The sequence below is a fragment of the Hylobates moloch genome, unplaced genomic scaffold, assembly GCF_009828535.3.
Source record: "Hylobates moloch isolate HMO894 unplaced genomic scaffold, HMol_V3 SCAFFOLD_7, whole genome shotgun sequence".
Taxonomy (NCBI): Eukaryota; Metazoa; Chordata; class Mammalia; order Primates; family Hylobatidae; genus Hylobates; species Hylobates moloch.
In genome coordinates this window covers 51,089,486-51,105,851 of record NW_026652282.1, presented here as the reverse complement: position 1 = coordinate 51,105,851, position 16,366 = coordinate 51,089,486, and the positions used below count along the sequence as shown (strand labels likewise).

Sequence of the window (16,366 nt, the reverse complement as noted above, 5' to 3'; positions counted from 1 at the left end):
TCTACAAACAAGGTGTTTCCAACTACTAAATCAAAAGTAAGGTTTAACTCTGTGAGGTGGAGCCACACACTGTGAAGCAGTTTCACAAATATGTTATTTCCAGATTTTATTGGGGAATATTTTGTTATTCATTATAGGCCTCAGTGGTGTCCCAAATGTCCATTCACAGATTCCATAAACAGAGTGTTTCCAACCTAATGTATCAAAACAAAGGTTTAACTCTGTGAGCTGAATGCACACATTGCACAGCAGTTTCACAGATAGCTTCTTTCTAGTTTTTATTCAGGGATATTCTGTTTTTCCCTGTAGTCCTCAAAGGTCTTCCAAATGTCCCTTCTCAGAGTCTACAAAAAGAGTGTTTCCAATGGTCCTCATCTTCTTGGAGTGCTTTAGGCTGGCCAGCAGCACTGGGAAGTGGAGTCATTGGTGTTCTTGTTTGTGAGCCTGTGGTGCGGCTCTGTTGGCTGGAACCTTAAAGATAGCCACAATGTCTGAAAATGGTGATAATGAAAAGATGGCTGCCCTGGAGGCCAAAATCTGTCATCAAATTGAGGTTTAACCATCTAACAACAGACTTTAATGTAATTGTGGAAGCACTGAGCAAATCCAAGGCAGAACTCATGGAAATCAGTGAAGATAAAACTAAAATCAGAAGGTCTCCAAGCAAACCCCTATCTGAAGTGACTGATGAATATAAAAATGATGTAAAAAACAGATCTGTTTATATTAAAGGCTTCCCAACTGATGCAAATTTTGATGGCATAAAAGAATGGTTAGAAGATAAAGGTCAAGTACTAAATATTCAGATGAGAAGAACATTGCATAAAGCATTTAAGGGATCCATTTTTGTTATGTTTGATAGCATTGAATCTGCTAAGAAGTTTGTAGAGACCCCTGGCCAGAAGTACAAAGAAACAGACCTGCTAATACTTTTCTTTTTTTTTTTTTTGAGACAGAGTCTCACTCTGTCACCCAGGCTGGAGTGCAGTGGCGCGATCTCGGCTCACTGCAAGCTCCGCCTCCTGGGTTCACGCCATTCTCCCACCTCAGCCTCTCCGAGTAGCTGGGACTACAGGCGCCCGCCACCGCGCCCGGCTAATTTTTTTTTGTATTTTTAGTAGAGATGGGGTTTCACCATGGTCTCGATCTCCTGACCTCATGATCTGCCCGCCTCGGCCTCCCAAAGTGCTGGGATTACAAGTGTGAGCCACCGTGCCTGGCCCAGACCTGCTAATACTTTTCAAGGATAATTACTTTGCCAAAAAAAAGAAGAAAGAAAACAAAATAAAGTGGAAGCTAAATTAAGAGCTAAACAGAGCAAGAAGCAAAACAAAAGTTAGAAGAAGATGCTGAAATGAAATCTCTAGAAGAAAAGATTGGATGCTTGCTGAAATTTTCAGGTGATTTAGATGACCAGACCTGTAGAGAAGATTTACACATACTTTTCTCAAATCATGGTGAAATAAAATGGATAGACTTCATCAGAGGAGCAAAAGAGGGTATTATTCTATTTAAAGAAAAAGCCAAGGAAGCATTGGGTAAAGCCAAAAATGCAAATAACGGTAATCTGCAATTAAGGAACAAAGAAGTGACTTGGGAAGCACTAGAAAGAGAGGTGGAAAAAGAAGCACTGAAAAAAATAATAGAAGACCAACAAAAAACCCTAAACAAATGGAAGTCAAAAGGTCACAGATTTAAAGGAAAAGGAAAGGGTAATAAAGCTGCCCAGCCTGGGTCTGGTAAAGGAAAAGTACAGTTTCAGGGCAAGAAAACGAAATTTGCTAGTGATGATGGACATGATGAAAATGGTGCAACTGGACCTGTGAAAAGAGCAAAAGAAGAAACAGACAAAGAATAACCTGCATCCAAACAACAGAAGGCAGAAAATGGTGCTGGAGGCCAGTAGTTCAGTAAACCAATTTTTTATTCATTTCAAATAGGTTTTAAACTACTTTTGTCTGCAGGGGCTTTTAAAATGAAAACTGAATTAGGTCCACTTCAATGTCCCCCTGTGAGAAAGGAAAAATTTTTTTGTTGTTTAACTTGTCTTTTTGTTATGCAAATGAGATTTCTCTGAATGTATAGTTCTGTTTGTGTTATTTCAGATGATTCAAATATCAAAAGGAAGATTCTTCCATTAAATTGCCTTTGTAATATGAGAATGTATTAGTAGAAACTAATAAAATATATACTATTTGAAAAAAAAGAGTGTTTCCAACGTCCTGAATCAAAAGACAGGTTTAATTCTGTGAGATGAATCTACACATCACAAAGCGGTTTCACAGGTAGCTTCTTTTTAGTTTTTAACAGTAGATATTCAGTATTTCACTATAGGCCTCAATGGGCTCCAAAATATCTCTTCAGATATCCTATAGAGTGTTTCCAACCTGCCTAATCAAAAGACAGGTTTAAATCTGTGAGATGAATCCACACATCAAAAGTGGTTTCACAGATGGCTTCTTTCCAGTTTCATTGAGACATATATGGTTTTTCACTATAGTCCTCAATGGGCTCCAAATGACTTTTTGCAGATTTTATGAAAGAGTGTTTTCAACCTGCTGAATCAAAAGAAAGGTTTAACTGTGTGAAATGAATCTACACATCTCAAAGCGGTCTCCCAGATAGCTTCTATTTTAGTTTTTATTGGTGGATATTTTATACTTCACTACAGGCTTTTATGGGCTCCCTAATATCCCTTCATAGATTCTACCAACCCAGTGTTTCCAACCTGCTGAATTAAAAGTCAAGTTTAAACCTGTGAGATGAATCCATACATCACAAATGAATTTCACAGACAGCTTCTTTCCAGTTTTCATCTGGGGACATTTGGTTTTTAACTATAGACCTCAATGGGCTCCTAAATATTTTTTCTCATATTCTGCAAACAGAGAGTCTCCAATGCTAAACCAAAAGAAATGTTTAACCCTGTGAGATGAATCCACACATCACAAAGCAATTTCACAGATAGCTTCTTTCTAGTTCATATAGAAATATATAGTTTTTTATTATAGGCCTCAATGGGCTTCCAAGTGTCCCTTCATAGATTCTAAAGAAAAAGTATTTTCAACCTGGTGAATCAAAATTCAAGCTTAACTCTATGAGATGAATCTGCACGATGAAAAGCAGTTTCACAGATAGCATCTTTCTGTTTTTCATTGGGGGATATTCAGTTTTTCACTGTAGTTCTCAATGGTCTCCCAAAAGTCCTTTCTCAGATTCTACAAAAAGAGTTTTTCCAGCCTCCTGAATCAAAAGATAGTTTCAACTCTGTCAGATGAATCCACACATCACAAAGAAATTTCACAGATATCTTCTTTTTAGATTTTATCCATGGATATTTGGTATTTCACTATAGGTCTCAATTGGGTCTTAAATGTCTCTTCAGAGTTTCTACAGACAGAGTGCTTCCAACCTGCCGAATGAAAAGAAATTTTTATGTCAGTGAGATGAATCCACACAATGCAATGCCGTTTCACAGGTACTTTCTTCTAGTTTTTATCAGGGTATATTGTATTTTTCACTATAGCCCTCAATGGGCTCCCAAATATAACTTCACAGATTCTACTAACAGAGTGTTTCCAAACTGCTGAATCAAAAGAAAGGTTTAACTCTGTGAGACAAAATCACACACCACAATATGGCCTCAGAAATAGCTTCTTTCTATATTTTATTGGGGAATATTTGGTTATTCACCCTAGTCCTCCATGTTGTCCCAAAAGTCCATTTGCAGATTCCATAAATAGTTTTTTCAACCTGATGAATCAAAAGAAAGATTTAACTCTGTGAGTTGAATCCACACTTTGCAAAGTGGTTTCACAAATAGTTTCTTTCTTTTTTATATCAGGAGATATACGGTTTTTTATTATAGGCCTCAATGGGCTCTCAAATGTCACTTCACAGATTCTATAAAAAAAGTGTTTCCAACCTGCTGAATCAAAAGTCAGGTTTAACTTTATCACATGAATCCACACATTGGAAATCGGTTTCACACATAGTTTCTTTCTAGTTTTTATTGGAGGATGTTTGGTTTTCCACTGTAGACCTCAAAGGTCTCCCAAATGCCTCTTCTCAGGTTCAACAAAAAGAGTGTTTCCAACTTCCTGAATCAAAAGACAGGTTTAACTCTGTGAGATAAATCCACACATCATTTACCTGTTTCACAGATAGCTTCTTTTTAGTTTTTACTAGTGGATATTTGATATTACACTACAGGCCCCAGTCAGCTCCCAAAGCTCTCTTCAGAGATACTACAGAGTGTTTCCAACCTGCTGAATCAAAAGAAAGTTTTAACTCTGTGAGATGAATCAACATATTGAAAAGCAATTTCACAGATAGTTTCTTCCTAGTTTTTATCAGGGGATATTCGATTTTTCACTGTAGGTTTCAAGGGGCCCCCAAATGTTTCTTCAAAGATGCTACAAAAAGTGTGTTTCCAACCTGCTGAATCCAAAGAAATGTTTAACTGTTTGAGATGAATCCACACTTTGCAACAAAGTTTCACAGATAGCTTCTTTAAAGTTTTCATCGAAGGATATTCAGTTTTTCACAGTAGGACTAAATGGGCTCCCAAATGTCCCTTCTCAGATTCCACAAAAAAAGTACTCCCAACCTGCTGAATTAAAATAAAGGTTTAACTCTCTGAGATGAATCCACACATCGCATGCAATTTCTGAGATAGCTTCTTTATTGTTTTTATCAGTGCATATTTTGTATTTTACTATAGGCTTCAATGTGATCCAAAATGTCTCTTCACAGATTCTACAAACAGAGTGTTTCCAACCCGCTTTATCAAAAGAAAGGTTTACCTCTGTGAGATGAATCCACACAATGCAAAGCAGTTTCACAGGTAGCTTCACTCTAGTGTTTATCTGGGTATATTAAGTTTTTCATTATAGGCCTCAAAAGGCTCCCAAATGTTTCCTCCCATATTCTACAAACAGTGTTTCCAACCTGCTGAATCAAAAGACAAGTTTAACTCTGTGAGATGAATCCCCACATCACAAAGTGGTATTACACATAGCTTCTTTCTAGTTTCTATTAGGGTATATTCAGTTTTTCACTTCAGGCCTCAATGGGATTTTAAATGCCAATTCTGTTTCTACAAACAGAGTGTTTCCATCCTGCTGAATCAAAAGAAATGTTTAACTCTGGAAAATGAATCCACACATTGCAAAGTAGTTTCCCAGATAGCTTCTTTCTAGTTTTAATGATGGGATATTCAGTTTTTCCCTATAGTCTTCAATGGCCTCCCAAATGTCCTTTTGTAGATTCTACAAAAACTGTGTTTCCAACCTGCTAAATCAAAAGAATGTTTAACTCTGGGAGATGAATCCACACATCACAAAGCAGTTTCACAGATAGCTTCTTTCCTGTTTTTATCTGGGAATATTCGGTTTTTCACCAGAGGCCTGAATGGGCTCTCAATATCCCTTTGCAGATTCTACAAAATGATTGTTTCCAATCTCCCGAATCAAAGAAAGGTTTAACTCTGTGAGATGAATGCACATCTCACAAAGCTTGTTCACAGGGAGATTCTATCTAGTTTTATTGGGGGATAGTCTGTTTTTCACTGTTGACCTCACCTGGCTTCAAAATAGCCCTTTGCAGATTTTACAAAAAAGTATTTCCAACTTGCTGAATCAAAAGATTGGTTTGCCTCTGAGAGATGGATCCACACATTGCAAAGCAGCTTCCCAGATAGATTATTTCGAGTTTTTATCAGGGGTACTCAGTTTTGCATTTTAGGCTTCAGTGGGCTTTCACATGTCTCTTCGCAGTTTCTACAAACACAGTGTTTCCAACCTATTGAACCAAAAGAAACATTTAACTCTGTGAGATGATTCTAAACATTGCAAAGAGGTTTCACAGACAGCTTCTTTGTAGTTTTTATCAGGGGATATACGATTTTTCACTATGGGCCTCAATGCACCCACAAATGTCACTTTTCAGATTCTATAAAAAGAGTGTTTCCAACCTGCTGAATCAAAGAACAGTTTACTTCTTTGAGATGGATCCACAAGTCACAAAGCAGCTTCAAAGATAGCATTTTTCTGGATTTTTTCAGAAGATGTTCTGTTTTTTACTACAGACCTCAATGGGCCAGAAAATATCACTTCACAGATTTTACAAAAATAGTGTTTCAAACCTGCAGAATCAAAAGACAGGTTTAACTCAGTGAGATGAATCCACACCCAACAAATCATTTTCACAGACAGCTTTTTTTCTACTTTTTATCGAGGGATATTTGGTTTTGAACAATAGGCCTCAATGGGCTCCCAAATATCTCTTCACAGATTCTCCAGAGTGTTTCCAACCTGCTTAGTCAAAAGGAAGGTTTAACTCTGTGAGATAAATCTACACATTGAGATGTGGTTTCACATATAGCTTCTTTCTAGTTTTTATCAGGGGATATTCAGGTTTTCACTGTTGGCCTCAGTGTCTCTCAAGTGTCCCTTCACAGATTCTACAGAGTGTTTCCAACCTGCTGAATAAAAAAAATAAGATTTAAGTCTGTGAGATGAATCCACACATCATAAAGTGGTTTCACAGATAGCTTCTTTCTAGCATATATCAGGAGATATTACTTTTTTCGCTATAGTCCTCAATGGGCTCCCAAATTATCCTTCCCAGATTCTACAAACAGAGTGTTTCCAACCTGCTGAATCAAAAGACAGGTTTAACTCAGTGAGGTGAATCCAAACATCACACAGTGGTTTCACAGTAGCTCCTTTGAAGTTTTTATCGGGGATATTCCATTTTTCCCTGTAGGCCTCATTTGGCTACCAAATGTTTCTTTGCCAATTTCACAAAAAGAGTCTTTCCAACCTGCTGAATCAAAAGACAATTTTAAATCTGTGAGATGAATCCACACATCACAAAGCTGTTTCACAGATAGATTCTTTCTACTTTTTATCTGGGGATATTCCATTTTTCACTGTAGGCCTCAGTGGTCTCCAAACTGTCCCTTTGTAGTTTCTACAAAAAGAATGTTTAGCTGGAATCAAAGAAATGTTTAACTCTATGACATGAATCCACACATTGCCAAGAAGTTTCACAGATAGCCTCTTTCTTGTTTTTATCAAGGGATATTTTGTTTTTCTCTATAGGCTTCAATGGGCTCCCAAATGTCCCTTCACAGATTCTACATGAAGAGTGTTTCCAACCTGATGAATCAAAATAAAGGTTTAATTCTGTGAGGTGAATTCATGTATCATGAAGCAGTTTCACAGGTAGCTTCTTTCTAGTTTTTGCCACAGGATAGTCAGATTTTCACTAAAGTCTCAGTAAACTCTAAAATATCCCTTCACAGATTCTGCAAAGAAAAATGTGTTTACAACCTGCTGATATAAAAGAAAGGTTTAACTTTGTGAGCTGAATCCACACATTGCAAAGCAGTTTCACAGACAGGTTCATTCATGTGCTTATCATGGGATATTTGTTTTTTCTCCATAGGCCTCAGTGGGCTCAGAAATGTCTTTTTGCAGATTCTACAAAAAGAATGTTTCCAACCTACTGAATCAGAAGAAAGTGTTAACTCTGTGAGGTGAATCCACAAATTACAAAGCAGTTTAACAGACAGCTAATTTTTAATTTTTTATCATGATATTCAGTTTTATAACTACACACATTTATGGGCTCTGAAATGTCCCTTTGCATATTCTGCAAAAGCAGTGTTTTCAACCTGCTGAATCACAAGGAAGTTTTAATTCTGTGAGCTGAATACACACATCCAAAGCAGTTTCACAGGTAGGTTCTTGCTGGTTTTTATCATGGGAAGTTCATTTTTTCGCTACAGACCTCAGTGGACACTGAAATATCCCTTCTCAGATTCTGCAACAAATGTGTTTTCAACCTGCTGAATCAAAAGAAAGTTTAAATCTGTGAGCTGAATCACACATAACCAAGCGGTTTCACAGATAGCTTCTTTGTAGTTGTTATTGCAGGATATTTCTTTTTGTCCCTATAGGCCACTGTGTGCTTCAAAACGTCTTTTTGCAGATTCTGAAAAAAGGGTGTTTCCAACCAGGTCCATCAGAAGAAAGTTTTAACTCTGTGAGCTGAATCCAACATCATAAAGCAGTTTCATGGATAGCTTCTTTCTACTTTTTATCTCAGGATATTCAGTTTTTAACTATAAGGCTCAATGGACACAGAAATGTCGCAGTTTCTACAAAAAGAGTGTTTCCACCCTGCTGAATCAAAAGAAAGGTTTAACTCTGAGCTGAATCCACAAATGCAAAGCAGTTTCACAGATAATCTCTTTCTAGTTATTATCACAAGATATTTGGTTTTTCACTATAGGCCTCAGTTGGCTTTGAAATGTCTCTTCACAGATTCTACAAAAAGAGTGTTTCCAACCTGCTGAATCAAAAGAAAGTTTTAACTCTGTGAGGTGAATCCACACATCACAAACCAGTTTCACAGATAGCGCTTTTGAGTTTTTCTGGAGGTATATTCTCTTTTCTACTATAGGCCTCAGTGGGCTCCAAAATGTCCCTTCACAGATTTTGTAAACAGAAGTGTATACCTTCTGCTTAATCCAAAGAATCGTTAAACTCTGTGAGGTGAAACCACTCGTCAAAAAGCAGTTTCACAGACAGCTTCTTTCTAGTTTTTAGCACAAGATATTCAAATTATCACTATAGGCCTCAGTGGGCTTCAAAATGTCTCTTTGCAGTCTCTGCAACAAGAGTGTTTCCCATCTGATGAATCAAAAGATAGATTTAACTCTGTGAGGTGAATCCACATCTCAAAGCAGTTTCACAGATAGCTTCTTTCTAGTTTTTATTGTGGGGTATTCTGTATTTCACTCAGGTCTCTGTGGACTCTGAAATATTTCTTTGCAGATTCTTCGAAAAAAGTGTTTCCAACATGCTGAATATTCGGTTTTTCAGTGTAGACCTCAGTGGGCTCTGAAATGTCCTTTGTCAGATTATACAGAAAGAGTGTTTCCAACATGCTGAATAAAAAGACAGTTTTAACTCTGTGAGATGAATGCACACGTTGCAAAGTGTTTTCACAGATAGCTTCTTTTTAGTTTTTTGGCAGGTTAATTGGTTTTTCACTATAGGCCTCAGTGGGCTTTGAACTGTTTCTCCCGAGATTCCATAAAAAGATTGTTTGGAATCTTTACTGAATGAAAATAAATATTTAACTTTGTTAGCTGAATTCACTATAACAAAGCAGTTTCACAGATAGCTTCTTTATAGTTCTTATTGCAAAATATTAGCATTTTTAATATAGGCCTCTGGGGGCTGGTAAATATCCTTTCACAGATTTTGTGACAAGAATGTTTCCCACCTGCTGAATCAAAACATAAGTTTAACATGTGAGCTGAATCTACACATGACCAAGCAGTTTCCCAGGTATCTTATTTCTGTTTTTTATTGCAGGATATTCAGTTTTTCACTATTGGCCTCAGAGGGCTCCAAAATGTTTCTTCACAGATTCAACAAAAAGAGTGTTTCCATTCTCTGAATCAAACGAAAGTTTTAATTATGTGAAATGAATCCACACATCACAAAATCGTTTCAGAGATAGATTTTTTCTAGTTTTAACAGTGGGATATTTGGTTTTTCACTGTAGGCCTCAGTGAGCTCTGAAATGTCCCTTCACAGATTCCGCAAAAAGAGAGTTTCCAAAATGCTGAATGAGAGAAAAAGTTTATCTCTGTGAGTTGAATTCACACATCACATAGCTGTTTCACAGTTAGTTTCTTTCTAGTTGTTATCACGGGATATTTGGTTTTTATCTACAGGCCTCAGTGGGCACTGAAATGTCTGTCCCTTGCAGATTCTACAACAAAAGTATTTCCAACCTGCTGGATCAAAAGAAAAGTATAACTCTGAGAGTTGAATCCACATCATTGCAAACTGTTTCAATGATAGATTCTTGCTAGATTTTATTTGAGATATTAGGTTTTTAACTATAGTCCTCAGGGACTCCTAAATGTCCCTTTGCAGATTTTGCAATGAGAGAGTTTCCAACCTGCTGAATCAAAAGAAAAGTTTAACTCTTTTGGTGAAGCCACACATCATAAAGTTGTTATACACATAGCTTCCTTCTAGTTTTCGTCTGGGGATATTCGTTTTTTCACTATAGGCCTCAGAGGGCTCTGAAATGTCCCTTCGCTGATTCTGAAAAAAAAAAAAAAAAAAAAAGTGTTTTTGGCCAGGCTTGGTGGCTCACACCTATAATCCCAGCACTTTGGGAAGCTGAGGTGGGCAGATCACGAGGTCAGGAGATCAAGACCATCCTGGCTAACACAGTGAAACCCTGCCTCTAATAACAAAATAGAAAAAATTATCTGGGCATGGTGGTGGGCGCCTGTAGTCCCAGTTATTCAGGAGGCTGAGGTGGGAGAATGGCATGAACCTGGGAGGCAGAGCTTGCAGTGAGCCAAGATTGCACCACTGCACTCCAGCCTGGGTGACAGAGCGAGACCCCATCAAGAAAAAAAAAACAACAACAGTGTTTTTAAAATACTGAATGAAAAGAAAAGTTCATCTCTGTGAGCTGAATCCACAGATCACAAAAGAGTTGCACATATAATTTCTTTGTAGTTTTTATCAAGGGATGTCCAGTTTTTAAGTATAGGACTCAGTTGGCACTGAAATGTCCCTTTGCAGATTCTCCAAAAGTGTGCTTTCAACCTGCTGAATCAAAAGAATGTTTTAACTCTATGAAGTGAAACCACACATCACAAAGCAGTTTCGCAGGTAGCTTCTTTCAAATTCTTATCATGAGATATTCTGTTTTTCACTATAGGCCTCGATGGGTGCCCAAATGTCCCTTGGTAGATTGTACAAGAAGAGTGTTTCCTGAATGTCCTTTCACAGATTCTACAAAAAAAGTGTTTCCAACCTGTTGATTCAGAAGGAAGTTTTAACTCTGTGAGGTAAATTTACACATCGCAAAGCAGTTTCACAGATAGCTTCCCTCAAGTTTTTATTGTGAAATATTCAGCTTTTCCCTATAGGTCTCAGTGGGCTCCAAAATGTCCCCTCACTGATTCTACAAAAAGAGTGTTTCCAACCTGCTAAATCAAAGAAAAGATTTTACTCTGTGAAGTAAATCCACACATCACAAAGCAGTTTCACAGATAGCTTCTTTTCAGTTTATATTGCGAGATATTCGATTTTTCACCATTGGCCTCAGTGGCCTCCTAAATGTCCCTTTCACAGATTCTGCAAAAGGAGTGTTTCCAACCAGTCGAATCAAAGAATGGTTTAACTCTGTGAGCAGAATCCACACATCACAAAGTGGTTTCACAAAATGCTTCTTTCAATGTTTTATAGCAGGATATTCAGCTTTTCACCACAGTGCTCAGTGGGCTTCAAAATGTTCCTTCACAGATTCTACAAAATGAGTGTTTCCAACCTGCTGAATCTAAAGATTTAACTCTGTGAGATGAATCTACACATTGCAATGTGGCTTCACAGATAACTTCTTTCTACTTTTTGTTGGGGGATATTTGGTTTTTCACTATAGGCCTCAATGGGCTCCAAAATGTCCCTTCAGAGATTCTACAAAAAGAGTGTTTTCCACCTGCAGAATCAAAATCAAGTTTTGAATCACTGAGATGAATCCACAAATTGCAAAGCATTTTCACAGGTAGGTTATTTGTTGTTTTTATCTCAGGATATTCGGGTTTACACTGTAGGTCTCAATGGGCCTTGAAATGTCCCCTTGTAGATTCCACAGAAAGGGAGTTTCCAATCTGCTGAATAAAAACATAGGTATAAGTCACTGAGATGAATCCATATATTGCAAAGCATTTTTACTGATAGCTTGTTTCTAGTTTTTATTGTGGAATATTCTGGATTTCACTATAGGCCTCAATGGGCTCTGAAATGTCCCCTCGTGGATTATACAAAAAGAGTGTTTCCAACCTGCTGAATCAAAGGAAAGGTTTAACTCTGTAGATGAATCCACAGATCACGAAGAATCTTCACGTGTTGCTTGTTTTTGTTTTTACCATGGGATATTCTTTTTTTCACTATAGGCCTCAGTGGTCTCTAAAATTTTCCCTCATAGATTCTCCAAACAAAGTGTTTCCAACATTCTGATTCAAAACAAAGGGTAAACACTGTGAGATGAATCCACAAATCGCTAAGCATTGTCACTGAGAGCTTCTTCCTAGTTGTATTTTTTTTTTGCTTTTTTTTTTTGCAGGATATTCCTGTTTTTACTATAAGCCTCACTGGGCTTTGAAATGTCTGCTCATATATTCTACAACAAGAGTGTTTCCAACCAGCTGAATCAAAACAAAGCTTTTACTCTTTACATGAATCCACAGATGAATCTGTGAAGATGTATCTCCACAGATGAATCTGTGAAGATGTATCTTCACAGATCCCATGTTTCCAGCTTTTATTGCAGGATATTTGGTTTTCTACTATAGGCCTCACTGGTCTCTGAAATTTCCCCTCATAGATTCTACAAAAAAAAAAAAGGATTTCCAACATTCTGAATCAAAAGAAGAAGTAAACTCTCTGGGACAAACCCACACATTGCAAAGCATTTTCACTGAGAGCTGGTTTCTAGTGTTTATCATGCAATATTAGGGTTTTTACTACAAGCATCAATAGCCTTTGAAATGTCCCTTTGAAGATTCGACAAATGGAGTGTTTCTCACCTACCGAATCAAAACAAAGGTTTAACACTGTAAGAGGAATCCATAGGTCACAAAGCATTATCAGTGATAGCCTTTTTCTTTCTAGTTTTTATCATGAGATATTCAGCTTTTCAATGTAGGCCTCAATGGATGTCAAAATGTCCCCTGTTAGATTCTACAGAAAAGTGGTTTCCAACATGCTGAATCAACATAAGTGTTTAACTCTGTGCAATGAATCCACACATTGCAAAGCATTTTCACTGAGAGCTTGTTTCTAGCTTTTATCATAAGATATTCAGTTTTTCACTCTAGGCCTCAATGTGCTACAAAATGTTCCTTCCCAGATGCTACAAAAAGAGTCTTTCCAACCTGCTGAATCAAAACAAAGGTTTAATTCTGTGAGTTGAATCTGCACATTGCAAAGCATTTTCACTGATTGATTGTTTCTAGTTTATATTGTGGGTTACTTGGTTTTTCACAATAGGCAGCAAAGGGCTTTGAAATGTCCCTTAGTAGATACTACAAAAAGAGTGTTTCCAACTTGTTGAGTCAAAATAAAGTTTTAACTCTGTTAGATGTATCTATACTTCACATAGCATTTTCACTTATTGCTTGTTTCTAGTTTTCATCACAGGATATTCGGTTTTTCAGTGTAGGCCTTAATGGGCTACGAGATATCCCTTCATAGATTCTACAGAAAGAGTGTTTCCAACGTGCTGAATCAATACAAAGGTTTATCTCACTGAGATGAATCCACTCATTGCAAAGCATTTTCACAGATAGCTTGTTTCTTGTCTTTATTGCTGGATATTGAGGTGTTCACCATAGGCCTCAGTGGGCTTCAAAATGTCCTCTCATAGATTGTACAAAAAGAGTGTTTTCAACCTGCTGAATCAAAACAAAGGTTTAACTCAATGAGATGAATCCATATATTGCAAAACCTTTTGATAGACAGCTTCTTTCTAGTCTTTATCACAGGTTATTCAGCATTTCACTATAGACCTCAATGGGATCTAAAATGTACCCTCATAGATTCTACAAAAAGAGTGTTTCTAATCAGCTGAACCAAAAAAAAGCTTTAATTCTGTAGATGAATCCACACATCACAATGCATCTTCACAGATAGCGTTTTTTCTAGTTTTTATCACAAGATAATCAATTTTTTACCATAGGACTCATTGGTCTCAGTTTCCTCTCATAGATTCTACAAAAAAGCGTTTCCAACCTTCTAAACCAAAACACAAATTAAACTCTGTGATATGTATCCTCACATATTGCAAACCATTTTCACTGAGAGTTGATTTCTAGTTTTTATTGCAGGATATTGTTATTTTCACTGGAAGCCTCAATAAGCTTGGAAATGTCCCTTCGTAGATTCTACAAAAAGAGTGTTTTCAACCTGCTGAATCAAAACAAAGTTTACCACTGTGAGAGGAATCCATATGTCAGAAATTATTTTCACTGATAGTTTGTTTCTAGATTTTATCATGAGATATTCAGCTTTTCAACATAGGCTTCAATGGACTCCAAAATATCTCGTGGTAGATCTTTCAAAAAATTGTTTTCAACACACTGAATCAAAACAAAAATTTAACTTTGTGAGATGAATCCACACATCACACAGCATTTTTACTGAGAGCGTTGTTTCTAGCTTTTATTCTAAGATATTCAGTTTTTCACTGTAGGCCTCAATGGGCTCCAAAATGTCTTTTCAAAGATACTACAAAAATATTGTTTACAAACTGCTTAATCAAAAGAAAGATTTAATTCTGTGAGATGAATCTGCACATCACAAAGCATTTTCACTGACAGCTTGATTCTAGTTTTTATCATGGGATATTTGATTTTTTAGTATAGGTCTCAATGGCCTCTGAAATGCCCCTTTGTAGATTTTACAATAAGAGTATTTCCAACCTGCAGGAACTATACAAAGTTTTACCTCATGGAGATGAATCCACAGATCACAAAGAATTTTCACTGAGAATATGTTTCTAGTTTTTATCTTGGGATATTCTGGTTTTCACTGCAGGCCTCAAAGGGCTCTGAAATGTCTCCTTGTAGATTCTACAGAAAGAGTGTTTCCAACCAGCTGAATCAAAACAAATGTTTAACTCTGTGAGACTAATCCACAAATTGCAAAGTACTTTCATAGAGATCTGCTTTCTAGTTTTTATCATGATATGTGAGGGTTTTCACTATTAGAATCAATTGACTTTGAAATGTCCATTCATAAATTCTAGAAAAAGAGTGTATCCAACCTGTGGAATCAAAACAAAGCTTAATACTCTGAGAGAAATCCATATGTTGCAAAGCATTACCAGTGATAGCTTGTTTCTAGTTTTTATTGTGAGATATTTGGCCTTTCAACATAGGCCTGAATGGATTCCAAAATGTCCCCTGGTTGATTCCACAAAAGAATTGTTTCCAACATGTTGAATCAAAACAAACATTTAACTCAGTGTGATGAATCCACATATTGCACAGTGTTTTCACTGAGAACTTGTTTCTAGTTTTTATCACAAGATATTCAGTTTTGCACTGTAGGCCTCAGTGGGCTCTAAAATGTTTCTTCATAGATGCAACAAAAAAGAGTATTTCCAACCTGCTAAATCAAAACAAAGGTTTAGTTCCATGAGTTGAATCTGCTCATTGAAAAGCATTTTCACTGATAGATTGTTTCCGGTTTATTTCATGAGATACTCAGTTTTTCTTTTTTTTTTTTTTTTTGAGATGAAGTCTCGCTCTGTCGCCCAGGCTGGAGTGCAGTGGCGCAATCTCGGCTCACTGCAAGCTCCACCTCCCGGGTTCACGCCATTCTCCTGCCTCAGCCTCTCTGAGTTGCTGGGACTACAGGCGCCCGCCACCACACCCAGCTAATTTTTTTTGTATTTTTAGTAGAGACGGGGTTTCACCGTGGTCTCGATCTCCTGACCTCGTGATCCGCCTGCCTCAGCCTCCCAAAGTGCTGGGATTACAAGCATGAGCCACTGAGCCCAGCCAAGATACTCAGTTTTTCAAAATAGGCAGCAAAGGGCTTTGAAATGTCCCTTTGGAGATTCCACAAAAAGAACGTTTCCAACCTGCTGAGACAAAACAAATGTTTAACTCTGTTAGATGGATCTACAAATTGCATAGCATCTTCACTAATAGCATGTTTCTAGTTTTTATCATGGGATATCCTAGTTTTTACTATAGTCCTCAATGGGCTTCAAAATGTCCCCTTGTAGATTCTACAGATGTAGTGTTTCCAACTTGCTGAATGAAAACAAATGTTTAACTCTGTGAGATGAATCCACACATTGCAAAGCAATTTCACTGAGAGATTGCTTCTAGGTTTTATCGTTGGGTATTCAGATTTTCATGGTAGGCAACAATGGGCTGTGAAATGTCCCTCCTAGATTCTACAAAAAGAGTGTATCCAACCTGCTGAATCAATACAAAGTTTTAACTCACTGAGATGAATCCACACATCACAAAGCGTTTCACTGGGAGCTTGTTTCTGGTGTTTATCATGGGATATTCAGGTTTTCACTGTAGGCTGCTATGGACTCCACAATGTCTCTTCGTAGTTTATACAAAAAGAATGTTTCCAACGAGCTGAATCAAAACAAAGGTTTAACTCACTGAGATGAATCCACACATCACAAAGCATTTTCACAGGTAGCTTTTTTTCTAACTTGTATGGCAGGATATTCAGGTTTTCAATATAGAACTCAATAGGCTCCAAAATGTCCCCTTTTAGATATTACA

The 16,366-nt window shown here is 37.2% G+C and overlaps 1 pseudogene; it reads left to right on the top strand.

Moving 5' to 3' along the window:
- The first annotated feature begins 487 nt into the window (after positions 1-487).
- On the top strand, positions 488-1,906 carry LOC116811732 (lupus La protein-like; annotated as a pseudogene).
- Positions 1,907-16,366: the final 14,460 nt, after the last annotated feature.